The sequence below is a fragment of the Lytechinus pictus genome, chromosome 7 (assembly GCF_037042905.1).
Source record: "Lytechinus pictus isolate F3 Inbred chromosome 7, Lp3.0, whole genome shotgun sequence".
NCBI classification, from domain to species: domain Eukaryota; kingdom Metazoa; phylum Echinodermata; class Echinoidea; order Temnopleuroida; family Toxopneustidae; genus Lytechinus; species Lytechinus pictus.
This window is the reverse complement of record NC_087251.1, coordinates 44,081,178-44,095,174: the sequence shown is the minus strand read 5'-3', so window position 1 is coordinate 44,095,174 and position 13,997 is coordinate 44,081,178. Positions and strand designations below refer to the sequence as shown.

At 36.1% G+C, this 13,997-nt stretch overlaps 1 long non-coding RNA gene across 1 annotated transcript; it reads right to left on the bottom strand.

The window, feature by feature from the left end:
* Positions 1–305: 305 nt before the first annotated feature.
* On the bottom strand, positions 306–7,841 carry LOC135154794 (uncharacterized). The gene is made up of 2 exons (XR_010294236.1): positions 7,646–7,841; positions 306–4,078 (listed from the first exon to the last, which is right to left on the bottom strand). It is a non-coding gene; the product is annotated as an uncharacterized LOC135154794 (long non-coding RNA).
* Between the last annotated feature and the right edge of the window lie 6,156 nt (positions 7,842–13,997).

The window sequence follows — 13,997 nt, the reverse complement described above, 5'->3', positions numbered from 1 at the left end:
CTTTGTTCCCTCGCTTTCCCAAATTTCATTCTCTTTCTCTTTCCCCTCTCCTTTCCTTTTCTCCCCTCTCCCTTCTCTCTCTCTTGGTGTGTGTGTGTGGGGGGGGGGGGGGGGCTAGGCCCCCTTGGCTTTAATAGAATATGAAAACAAATAGGGTGAATGCTTGAAATACCAAACATTTTCTCTTTTCATTTACCCTTTGAATGTCCAATAAAATAACCCCAGACCAAGAAGGGACAGTTCCATCTTGGAACTTCATACTCCTTTTATACAACCTTTATGGGATATGGAAACAATAAGAGGAATAATTTTTAAAAATAAGAGACAAATCATTTATTGGATAAAGTGACATTGGCTAGGAAACACATTATTCATTTTATATCATTTACAATATCCAATAACCAACTCACATAAGTTTCACTTATTTTGATTAAATGCTTTCGAAAACAAAACATTTTTATCAGTTAATTGATCTGAAGTAACCTTTGACTTTGACTTAGTAACCTAACAGCATACTCATATGATGGGTGGTATCTGATGACCTTTATATCCATAAGGACTTCAGATTTCAAAATTATCTTGAAAATTCAAAATCTTAGAATTGGTTCCGTTTTTGAAGTCGATACCAGCGTACCGGCCCCATAATTACCCTTGACTTAGGCATCAGGAGTCCTGAAATTACACTCATCCATTTGCTGATACTTTTTATGGAATACGGACTTAAACTTTAACAAGTGAAATGCCTCTGGCAGTCTCACCTGCATCATGCGATTCAATATAGCAGCAGTGCTGACTTTGAAAACTACTATAAAATAATTATTCACAAAAAACACCATTCATATAATGATACAATACTACGTTCATTGACATTTGACCTTGATCAAGTGACCTAAAACTTGTCAGTGATAATTGATTACCCTTATATCCACATTTTATACACTCTATCTATAAACTTTGAAAGGTATGACAGCAATCTAATAATTACCACTACAATGGCCAAAGTTCAATGACCTTAAATGACCTTCGACTTTGGTCATGTGACCTGAAACTTGCATGAGATGTTCAGTGATACTTAATGACTCTTATGTCCAAGTTTTATGAACTAAACCAATATACTTACAGAGTTATGATGGTAATTCAACAAATACCCCCAACATGGCCAAGTCCATTGACCTTTGACCTTGGTCATGTAACCTGAAACTCGCACAAGATGTTCAGTGATACTTGGTTACTCTTATGTCCACGTTTTATGAACTAGACCAATACACTTACAGAGATATGATGGTAATTCAACAAATACCCCCCATATGGCTAAAGTTCATTGTCCTTAAATGACCTCTGACCTTGGTCATGTGACCTGAAATTCAGACAGGATGTTCAAAGATACCTGATTACTCTTATGTCCAAGTTTCATGAATCAGATCCATAAACTTTCAAAGTTATGATGGTAATTCAACAGATACCCCCCACATAGCAAAAGTTCATTGACCTTGGTCATGTGACCTGAAATTCAGACGGGATGTTCGAAGATACTTGATTACTCTTATGTCCAAGTTTTATGAACTAGACCAATAAACTTTCAAAGTTATGATGGTAATTCAACAAATAGTACCCCCAATTTGGCCAAAGTTCATTGACTTTAAATGACCTTGGTCAAGTGACGCGAAACTCAAGCAGGATGTTCAGTAATACTTGATTAACCTTATGTCTAAGTTTCATGAACTAGGTCCATTATGATGACATTTAACCTTAACCTTAGGTTAACATTTTGATGTTGATTCCCCCACCATGGTCCAAGCTCATTGACCCTAAATGACCTTTGACCTTGGTCATGTGACATGAAACTCAGGCAGGATATTAAGTAATACTTGATTAACCTTATGACCAAGTTTCATGAACTAGGTCTATATACTTTCTAAGTTATGCTGTCATTTCAAAAACTTAACCTTCGGTTAAGATTTGGTGTTGATGCCGCCGCCGCCGTCGCCATCGGAAAAGCGGGGCCAACTAGTATAGTCTCACTCTGCTATGCAGTTGAGACAAAAATGATCTTGAAAAATCTATGTTCAAACTCCGAATTTCATGAAACATATTCTTATATTTTCAAGGTTAAGATGATACTTCAAAAGCTTAGCCTTAGTTAGGATTTCAATATTGATGATATTGCCTCCATCCACTGTCAGAAAAAAAACTATCTTGATTCTGCTATGCAGGCAAGACAGTAGTATTAATAACCTTAATACATCACCCAAATATATGCATACAAAGTCCTACTGAAGTTGATTTGACAAATGGTTTTGATTTAGAAAACAAAAAAAAATTGAGTATCTAGTGGCCTATGTTGCCTTTAACTTCAATGTGCAATAACCCATGCAACCTTTGGGCCAACCAAATGACCGAGATCACTTAGCTCTGTTTGAGCATTGGCATCTGATACATGCATTTCAGTCACAATTTTGTCCAGACAGGCAACTCCAAAGTCCAAATGACAATATTATCAAAAATAAATTGAGGTTTGTTGGGTGCTTGTGTCTAGACTAGAGTCCTTTATTAAAATTCAAGGTTGGCTGCAGTACATATCAATGCTTTTGGCAACAACAGCCTGCAACTCAGAGGACATTTTCCAGTTCAAGTGACTCACATTGAGTTATAATTTCTCCCCAAAGTGAACCTCGTTATGAATGATACAAAACAAATTACACCAAAGAAAAAGAGTTGAATTAGATACTCAATTAGTCTTGATGGCCCGTATTCTGAAGTTTGGTTTAAATTAAGCCATGGACTAACTCTGGGCTAAAGGTATGGGAAGCAGAAAATGTCAAACTTTTGTTTACAATGTCTCTTTCTAAGGTTTACCATGCTTTTTCATCCTGCTTCAATGATGAAGAAACTGTTTTAGTCATTAATCATAGATGGTTATTATGATTTGAGTGTCAAGTGAGCAGATAAATTGATTTAGATTTAGATTTATTTATTTCCGTTCAACAATTTTTTTCAAGATATAATCAAAGTAACACTAACAATACATATTCAATATAATCGATAATACAGACAAATCAATGAAATTCCGTTACAAATGTTGAATAATTGAACCTGTAGTCCTGTACCTTTCAAGATTTATTTCACAATCGGCTATCCATAGTTACACCATAACTTTAGACCAGAGTTTAAATGAAATCCAACTTCAGAATAGAGGCCCATTTGTTCCAAGACATGTTTATATAAAACATGAAACAAATAATTTGTTATGCACATAAGTGTATCATAGGACAAACAATAGCTATTCAATACATCATTTGACTCACTTATGTGCGCCATTTTGACTCAATTAAGTGTGTCCTTTGACTAATTTACTTGACAGGAGGTCACCTGGAGGACTAGGTTAGGTAAACAAGTAATTCGACCTAAAAAAGTTTAGTGTGTATTCTACTCTAACGCCAATTTGTCCCTTTATCACTCCATCACTCTTTAACAACAAAATGCCAGCTAATGCTGAAGGCACAAGCAAAATTAAAGATAGTCAGAATATCAAATATACTAATATGCTCATATTACTTTCAATTCATCATAATATATGATAATTCCAAGTTCTCTTGAGTGTTTAATGCATTGTCAATCTCAATGAATTGGCATTGTGGACAATATTGCAGAAAGCTTCCGAGATAGATCCATTATCTACTGATTTCATTTCTCTCCAAGGAAGACTTGGGGATGCCCTTTTTCTCCTTCAGGCTTGCCACATTGGTGCAATCTTGATTGACAGACTCTGCCAGTTGTCGTTCATCTCGTTCCTCGGTCACGGTCTTGAGGCGTACAGGTTTGGCTTTACCCCCATGTATTGTCCGCTCCACTGTGAATCCTACGGCCCCGACCACTATTGCGACAGGAAGGGTGACCCACGGTGCGTAGGATCGCAACCCTGCTAACAGGACTTGTAACATCGTGACTTGCTTCAAACTGACTTCAACAGGAAAGGGTAGCTCATCACAGCAACTGCTTCCACCATTCACCCACCAAGTGGTTACTTGAATCGTACTTCGGTCGTCTAGCTGCCTTGCTCAGTAGAATTTGTGGGAGCCTGAAATAAAGCAATGAGGACATTTTCATTAGTGGATACAAGCAAAAATAACAAACATGCAAAATCATGGCATGTCTAATACTCTGAGGACAACTCCTCCGGAAGACATCTTCAAATGTAAGTACTAGGCTATTGTTAGTGACTGGAATACTAATCACTTTTTATGACCACGCCAGACACGCGAGTAACTGTACAATTTGTTTTGTCTCTCAAACATAACTGATTGGTGAGATGTAGTTTAAAAAAAAAAAACTTCCCAAAGGAAAACAGATCCATATGGAAGGCCAAATTGTTAACTACTCATTCTCTTTTTTTTAAACAAAGTATTCATTCATGAAAATACAAAACCTTAAGTAATTTTTGTTCTTCTGCCAATTGTTTTTACTATTTGGCAGCTTTACAGGTACATCCCGACAACCCTTCCCGGGACGCCTATTTGTCCCGTATTTTGGAGTATTGAACTAAATATAATTAATAAATAGAAAAGTGAAGAATTTTCCTAAAATAACCAACAGATGATGCAAAGTCAGCACATGTACTAGCTGCTGCATGCACATGGCCTGCTATGGCCTCCTGCCTGTGTGGCAGGCTACTAGCTAGGCATGTAGGATTGGACTCAGCAGAACCAATGGTGCAAACAATCTCACATGATAAACAGTTTTTTCACCAAAATAATCACAAAATGGGCGGGAAATTTTAATGATTATATTATGGGTTCTCAGATTACTGATTTGGTGATGTGATCGGTGGAGCAAGTAGGGACAGTGATTTTCCGCGATCGCGGAAAACGGACGGAATTTACGGAATCGGCCTTTTGAAACGGAAAGTGGCTTTTCAAACGGAAAATCACGGAAAACTTGTTTTTTCTCAAAATGCACAAAATATCAACAGAAATTAATCCCAAATCCTCAACAAAATACGAATATCAACTGAAAAAAAACACGATCTCACTTTGCAACAACAATCATGACAATCAACATATCGTAACTACACTCGGGCCCCTCCATCACTCGATCGTATCTAAATTAGTTTACACTGACGTCCGCATATAAGGCAGAATAAGGCCGTGTGTTGCTGCCCTCTGCGTTCGGTCATAATACAATGATCACGGTGATTCAACATGGCGGATAAGCGGAAGTCGTCGACTGCTCAAAACAATGTCCGAAAAGTCCCCAAATCAGCAATAAAATCCCATGTAACCATAAAATAATGCTAATAATATGAAAGGTGAGGATGTATTAATGTTGATTATGTTTCTCTAAATAGTTTTTGAGCTCGAATCTCTTCGATTAAAATGGATTTTGAAGCGATTTTAGTACATTGGTTGATGCAAATTTTGACCAGCACTAGCATTTTGACATCGCGCTACTCATTGCGTATTGGTTTTCTATGTAAACGGAATTGTCACTTTTTCATGTACACGAAGTCTATGGGGAAACGGAATTTCCGTTTTCAGACATGCTGAAACGGAATTTGAGATTTTCTGAAACGGAAAAGGCAATTTTTAGAAACGGAAAATCACTGTCCCTAAGCAAGTAATTGAGTTTTCATAACTACTGTAGATCTAGTTGTTTCACCTTTCGTGATTGGTGCCAACTTGTAATGGGATGAGAGATGCTGCGATGTTTCATCTAATTTTAAGTTTGACAATGTTTCACTATGAAATTTTATTCATTTTCTAACAATTGAAAAAAAAAAGTAGGCTTGTGTCGAAACAGAAAAATAAAAAATATGAACAAAAAAATAGAAAGTTGTTCACATGTGAACAACTTTCCCTTTGATGGACAATAAACTACCCCCAAATGTCTTTTTTGCTTTTTCTTATGGTGATACAAACTCTTTGTCCATGATGTATTCTTTAAAAATCTGTATTACATGCCCTCCTATATAGAAAGAACACATGATCTACTGATATGTGATAAAAGAGGCAGCTTAAGTGAAATATATACTAAATGGGGAGAGTTGTTCACAAGTGACATCACACATCTTTGTTACATTGCCAATGTGAGGATCTCTATAGCATTAGTGATAGCAATATTTAAATGCTGATAACTTTCTCATTATTTGTCCGATTTTTCTCAAACTTTTGTTGACCTGTTTCTTTGATTCTTCTGTTTTCACACAAGCTAACCTGTTCCAAAGGTTTCATTCTCCTTTAAAAACCCAAATATCATGAAGACTTTTGTTAGATGATTGGATTTTTTTGTTTGCTTGAAGTTTGAACTTTAGTCCTCTGTCTTTCTTTCCTATCCCTCTTTCTTCGTACTTCCTGCTGGCGTTTTTTTTGTTCCATCCATCTGTATTTCAAATCTTTCCTAGCTTTCTTTTCTGGTCCTTTGTCTCTGTTCATTTTTCTTTCTTTCCTTCTTACTCTTACTTTCCAACATTTTTTTGAATACCTTTTTTTATTTCCTTCATTTTTTCTTTCCTTAAAACTTTTCTTTGCTTCCTTCTCCCTTCTTCTCCTTTTTATTTTTGTTCTTTCTCTTCTTCCATTAGTTTTCTGTCTTTTTTCATTCTCTCCTCCCTCCCTTTCATCGGCTTTCTTTCATTCTTTATTTTCTTTTTCCCCTTCTAATTCTTTTCCCTTCTTCATTCTTTCCCTTCCTTCCTTTCTCCCTTCCTGTTTTTCCATCTTTCTTTCTTTCAAAGAATGAAGGAAACCCTTTTCTTTCGTTCAGTATTTCTTTCTTTCTTCTTGTTTTTTCTTACTTTTTTCTCCCTTTTTTTTCCATCACATATTCAATCATCTTCCCTTCCTTTCTTTCTTTATTCATTTCAAAGAATGGCAGAAACAATTTTTCTTTCTTTTATTCTTTCTTCATCCAACCTTTTATTCTAACTTTTTCTTTTTTTCATTTCCTCCTTCATTGTGTCTTTCTTTCCTCTCTCTTCATCTCTTTTCTTTCTCTCCTTCATTCTTTCATTCACCCTCCCTTTCCTTTTCTTTTCTAACATAGTGTAGCCCTCTCTGTTGATTTAAAAAAAATTTAATTGTCTCGGTCGATCTGGCTTTTTCAATCCGTTTGTGCATCGTGCTTTGTCCCGTATTTCATTTTGTGAAATCTGGTCACCCTGGTATGACGGTTCATAAATAAAATCAAGAGAAACAAACCAATTTCACCCTCTAAATATGGATTTCCTAGGAAAATCCATCCGTGTTGACAAGTCTCCCTTACACTATGAGTATGGCGACCATTTCAAGGCTCTGTGACCGTGATGTAAAAGTATAGGGCCTAGGCCCTATGTCAAATTAATATTAAAAAACATCATAACGGAGTCCTCCAAGGCTAGCGCTAGTTTGCATATGGAACTTTTGCCGAGGCGGAGAAGGAAAATAGGGAGGAACAATCGGCCTCTCATTCAGTCTCTTAACCTCACATTTAGTGTCGAGATCTTCTGTACAGTTCCCGGGGATTTAGTCCCTGCGTAATTCGAATGTCAGCGTCATGAAATTGTGATATCTATGTACGGTACCGGTACCGTATGGATAAAGCATCCACACAAATCGTATGCACTTAAAATAGTAATGTCTTAGTGGAAAGTTAGCTCTATAAAATTACTTACCCGACCGAACTTCAAGGGTGAAGAAACACTGAACACCTTGATGAGGAACAAATCCTCTGGTGATTTACTGTACATTAATCTATCGGCATACACCAACTGAACTTCAGATGGAGGCCACTGCACTGCTAGCTGGCTGCCTACTGTTCGTCACCATTGCATGGATATGCACTGCGCTTCAATATTACCGATATTGTATAAATATATTTACGGCAAAGTGTTGACACCCTCTACGTCTATAGTTTATATTGATTGATTGATTGATTGATTTTATTTGGCAAGTCACCATAACATATATATACAGTAGCATTAAAACAACAGGCTTGCACAGGATGACCCACGAAAGCTCGAAAGCTTATTTCCAGTTGGGTCCTCGACATACAGAATTAAGATAATAAAATGGTAAAATTATACTATTTACATATTACAAAAATGAAGAAAAAAAATCAGAATTTACTATTACCCAATATATACAAAAATATAACAAAGAAGAAGAAGAAAAGAAGGAGAAGAAGGAGGAGGAATAGAAGATGAAAGGGGAGGAGGAGAAGGAGACGGAAGAAAAGGATGAGGAATAAAGATAATAAGGAGAAGAACCACAGCAAAAACAGCGACAACAATAACAACACGAAGAGGAGAATAGAAGGAAGAGATAAAAGAAATAGAAAGAATAAAAGGACATATCGAAGCTTCAATCAAACTATGTTAAATAAATATAATACCTGGTAGAGAAGAGAAAAGAACGTGGTCAGTATTCAGGCTAAATCAACCGTATAATATAATAATAATAATAGTAGCTAATTTTTTATAAAGCGCTTTTCCCAGAATGGCTCAAAGCGCGTTACAGCATATTATTACCCCGGTCATCGGATTCGTTTCAATCCTGCACGAAAAGCGCACGATTTCCACTCCCTGGGGAGCATTCCTTGCGTTCATCGCAGCCTCATTATGGCGCTGGCAAAATCAAACATACAATATCTTTCGCATCCTACCGGAATAATATATCATTTGCATCTTCTCTTTGACTCTCAAGTGAAAGATATTCTTTCAATTTCCTCTTATGCAAAAAGTTTCTATTTCCTTTATCATTGGGAAGGCAATTCCAATGTTTTATAGCATTGTAATAAAAGAATAAAAGGAGTTACCAATACTACCTACCCTTTCTGGTAAGCAAAAGTTGAAATGGCTGTTTCTTGTATTATAGTTATGTAATTCGGTAACTAAATTAAAGTTTGATCCAATGTAATGATTCGATCTATTGTGATAGATTTTATGCACGTGGTGTAAAATAAGCTGTTTTGATCTTTTGTTGACTTCAAGAAAACCTGCTCCAGAGAGTTCGGTGTAGCCAACATGGGTTCTGGGACCAGAACAGTTAATAAATCTAACCTTTTATTCTGTATAATTTTCAACTTCTTTTTATCGAGTTCGCTTATGCCACTAAACCAAGCAGGGTTAGCGTAGTCAATAAACTCTGAATAGGAGCAAAACAGAGAATACGCCTTGCTTTCTGATCCATACCTGTATAGAAATTTCAAACGGGCATTCGCCTTTTTTACGATTGATTCTACTAAAGATGAAATGAAAGGGAGCTAGTAAAATCAATGCCTAAATGCTTTACAGATTCTTTCCTCTGAATTATCTTAATATAGTATGATACTTCAAATTCAAATGAAGTTTTATAATTACTTTTTAGAACAAAACAGAATGCTCTCGGTTTTGCCTAAGTGTAACGATAATCTGTTATCAGTCATCCAATCGACACATGTAGACAGCTGTTCGCTAAGTTTTTCCTCAACAAATTTTGGGTTGGAATTTGAACAAAGTAGTACGCTTTCATCTAAATACAATAATAATTTACAGTCAGCTTTTATACAAATAGACATGTCATTGATATAAGTTGAAAATAGAATTGGGCCTAAAATACTTCCCTGTGGAACTCCACACGTTATAGGCATAATTTTGGAACGAATATCGCGAATAGCCGCTACTTGATGTCGATTCGACAAGTAGGATTTGAACCATGCTACAGTAGCCTGGTTAAAACCCATTATTTGTATTTTTTTCAATAAGATGCCATGATTAACTGTATCAAATGCTTTTTGAAGATCTAGGAGTACCATCCGAACGAATTGTCCCTTAGAAATATTAGTTCTCAGATAGTGAATAAGGCATGTCTCAGTCGAATAGTCATGTCAAAAACCAGACTGATATTCGTAAATCATATCATTTTCTTTAAAATATTTTTCGATCTGAACACATACCGCCTTTTCTAGAATTTTGGATACTATGCTTAAACCACTGATAGGTCTTTAGTTTTCAACAGCAGTTTTATCTTTCTTCTTATGAATAGGAGTTACTTTTGCAATTTTCATATCCTCTGGGAATGTGCTAGTAAAGATAAAGAGATTTATCAAGAAATTCAATGGTTTGTACAAACTCTTTGCTCCTTCTTTTAGAAATTTAGCAGGTATCAAAAATCCAGTGCTTTTTGATACATCTAATTTACGCAACTCATTAAAAATGAATTGATCACTATAACAGGTAATAATTCAAATTTATCTTGGCTTATACTTTTTTTTCATAAAATTCACGAATGTTCTCACTGTCTGCACTGAAAATGTCTTTGCAAGATGGAAGTTTATCTACCAACGTAGCTGCGACATTTGTAAAATAGGAATTGAATTCATTGGAAATAGTTATCTTATCATGATATAATTCTCCGTCAATTGAAACGACTAATTCTTGGTCCTTTCCATTTCTCGTTTTTAATCCCAAACTATTTAGATTCTGCCAAAGTCTTTTAGAATCATTTTTATTTTCTTCTATTTTATTTTGTAGGTATTCTGATTTGGCCTTTTTTCAGGTGACCTCTCTTTGAACCATATTTCTTAATTTCTTGTATCTTTTAGAAAGCGTGTCATAATCATCATCGCTTAGATTTTTCTTCCTTTTTTTATACGCCACATTTCTTTCCCGGGGGGGGCACTCAGTATATAATGCATAGTGGGTATGTGCCGCGGAGGGGACCCCCATTTTCACACTCAAATTTTCGTTCCGAGGCATAGCATTTTTGTCTTATCGAGACAAAAAACAAAGAAAGCCGCTCCAAGGCATAGCACTTTGTTCTTATCGAGAAAAAAAAAGAAAGAAATCCGCTCCAAAGCTTCGCATATTTTTCGTTACGCCGTTCCGGTCGCATCGATCTGCTGCAATTTTGGTGAAAAGCGGCCGCCGAGCGCTGTCCGACCATCGTCTCTGCGCTAGCGCACCCAGCGGAGGCCGCGTATAGCTGCATCATGCACGCATGCCCGTTCCATAGGGGTACATACGCACGTACTCGCACGCTGGCGATCCGTTCCAAGGACCCCCGTTTTCACAAAATTGTAGTTCCGAAGCCCGTTCCGAGGACCCTCCTTTTTACAATAAGCCCGCTCCAAGGCCCCAGTTTTTTGTCTCGCCCGCGGCCCCTACCACTTTTTTGGTCGAGTGCCCCCCCGGGATTTCTTTCTCGAATAAGAGATATAATATCTTTAGTCATCCAGTTTTCTGATCTCTGTTTAATTCTAATCCGTTTTTGAGGCGCTATCATATTCAACGTTGAAATAAAAGTATTTTGAAAAACTGACCAAGCTTTATTTACGTCAGTGTTAAATCTGACCAATCAACGGCAGACAGTTTAAGATTGAAAGATTCTTCGCTATATTTTTTCAACGATCTAATATCAGTGGTTCTGTGAACACCTATAGCCAGCCTAATTTTCTTTCATGTACAGAAAGTAAAAGAATTGTCACTTATACCAAGATCAATAACACCACTTTGACTTATTTTTTGTTTGTTATTACAAATAACATGGTCCAATAAAGAAGAACATGTGTGTGTGACACGGGTTGCATCTTTGATGAGTTGGCTAAATCCATGAAGACTCAATAAGTCAGTATAAGTTTTAGCCAGTGGAGGTTTCTGAAAAAGACAAACATTCATAATCACCTAAAAGTATAATTTCATCATCTTTCTTTAATGTATCGAGAATACTTGACATCTTCTCAATAAATTGATTGCTTTTCGGAGGCCTATAAATGACGCCAGCAATAATTGGTTTTGATCTTGGTAGAAGCAAATTAATCCACAGTGATTCAGAATCACTTGTACTTAAAGGACAAGTCCACCCCAGAAAAATGTTGATTTGAATAAATAGAGAAAAATCAAATTAGCATAACACCGAAAATTTCATCGAAATCGGATGTAAAATGAGAAAGTTATGGTATTTTAAAGTTTCGCTATTTTTCACAAAACAGTGATATGCACAACTCAGTGATGATGTCCATCACTCAATATTTCTTTTGTTTTTTATTGTTTGAATTATACAATATTTCATTTTTTACAGATTTGACAATGAGGACAAACTTGACTAAACCATATAGTATTAAACAATGCTAATTCCACATGTTCAGGGAGGAATTAATCATTGTTTCACTTGACAATGAGGAGAAAATTAGAATATTTCATATATCACATAATAAAATACAAAAGGAATAGTGAGTGGATGACGTCATCAGTCTCCTCATTTACATACCGACCACGATGTGCATATAACTGTTTTGTGAAATTAAGTGAAACTTTAAAATGTCATAACTTTCTTATTTTACATCCGATTTTGATGAAATTTTCAGTGTTATGCTTGTTGGATTTTTCTCTTTTTATTCAAACCAACTTTTTGTTGGGGTGGACTTGTCCTTTAAAACATCTATGATATTGAATGCAATATCGTTTCTGACATAAAAACATACACCACCCCCAGAGCCTGATAATCTATCATTGCGTATTACTTTGTATCCATCTATATTGATTTCTTCATCATTCACCGAGTCATTTAGCCATGTTTTTGTGAAAGCAATGACTGCAAGATTCTTTCTCTTAAATAGAATTCGAAGTTCTGAAATTTTTGGTAGAATAGATCTAACATTTAGATGTACAAAGTGAAGACCTTTTACAGCAGATATGTTTTCAAAATCTGGATAAAGTAAACTTGAATCCTTCGAGTTTTTTTGTTGTAAATTTGGCTCTGGAATGTTTTCGGGTACCCGAATTTCTTTCTCACAGTTTACAATAGTATTATTGTAGTCGTCAAATAAAGATTCACAGAAAGATGGTAAAAAACAGGTTGAACAAAACCATTCTTCATCGGGGCTCAAATATAAATTTGAATATATTTCCAGGCTTATTTCTTGACAGTGAATATGATACCATCTTTTACAAGTGGAACAAAGAAGGCCGCACTGATTTGATTTTACTGACTTTTCGCAGTTTCCACATGGAAACTTAAATTTTGGGCCTGGGTTTGATTCAATATTACCAGACAATAATAAGAGAAGGAAAACAATGATTTTGGTCACTTCCCTATTCATTAATTCTATGGAAGGGATCCATTTGTTTTGAAAATAATAAACGTACAATTTGGGATATATCATTCTGAAGTTTATTTTTACATAACAAATCGTTTTGCAGGTAAAGTCGTGCATATAGAACACAGAACTCACCAGGTCAATTGATCTGTTAAATACATCAAAATTTCCAATTTCCATCTTTGCCATCATAGTATCATATTCTTTCATCAATCAAATAGGTATATATGGAGATACATGTATTTAACCATTAAGTAATGATCTCACTAACAGTTAAAAGTATAAATGCCATCGAAATCATTGACTTCTTCATCGTCGTCGACGTCATCATCGACATTACCAACATTGTCATGGACATCATGACAACATATTAAGAAATAAAAGGAATCATGCATCAATGATCTGCATGCACATATCCATTTGGGCCTGGGGCCTCCTTGGTGCCCCCCCCCCCCCCCGCGCCCCCTCCGGAAATAAAATGAAAGCAAAAAGGGAAAAGGAGAGAGAAAAAGGAGGGGAAAGGAGAGAGACAGACAGACAAATTAGGAAAAGGATGGAAACGGAGCTAGAGGGGGGAGATAGGGAAGACGGAAAAGGATGGAAACGGAGAGGGGGGGAGATAGGGAAGACGGAAAAGGGAGAAAGAGAAGGATCGAAATGTGAATATAAGAAGGAAAAAAGGGAGGAGGAAGAACTTAAAGGGATCAGTATACAACGGCCGAGATGAAAACGCAGCTCCCCATTTTGACATTAACAGTCATTCTGTCGACTTGATAAATCATCTCGCCCTCAATGGCACAAAAGCTTCCGTAACTATGCTTGTTTCATTTTTCTTTAATTAAAATAAATTCGTTGTTGGGATAGACTGCCTTATAAAACTGAACATTTGAATAAATAATCTGAATAATTTTGTCGAGGATGATTTTTATAACAATTAACTGGAATACAAA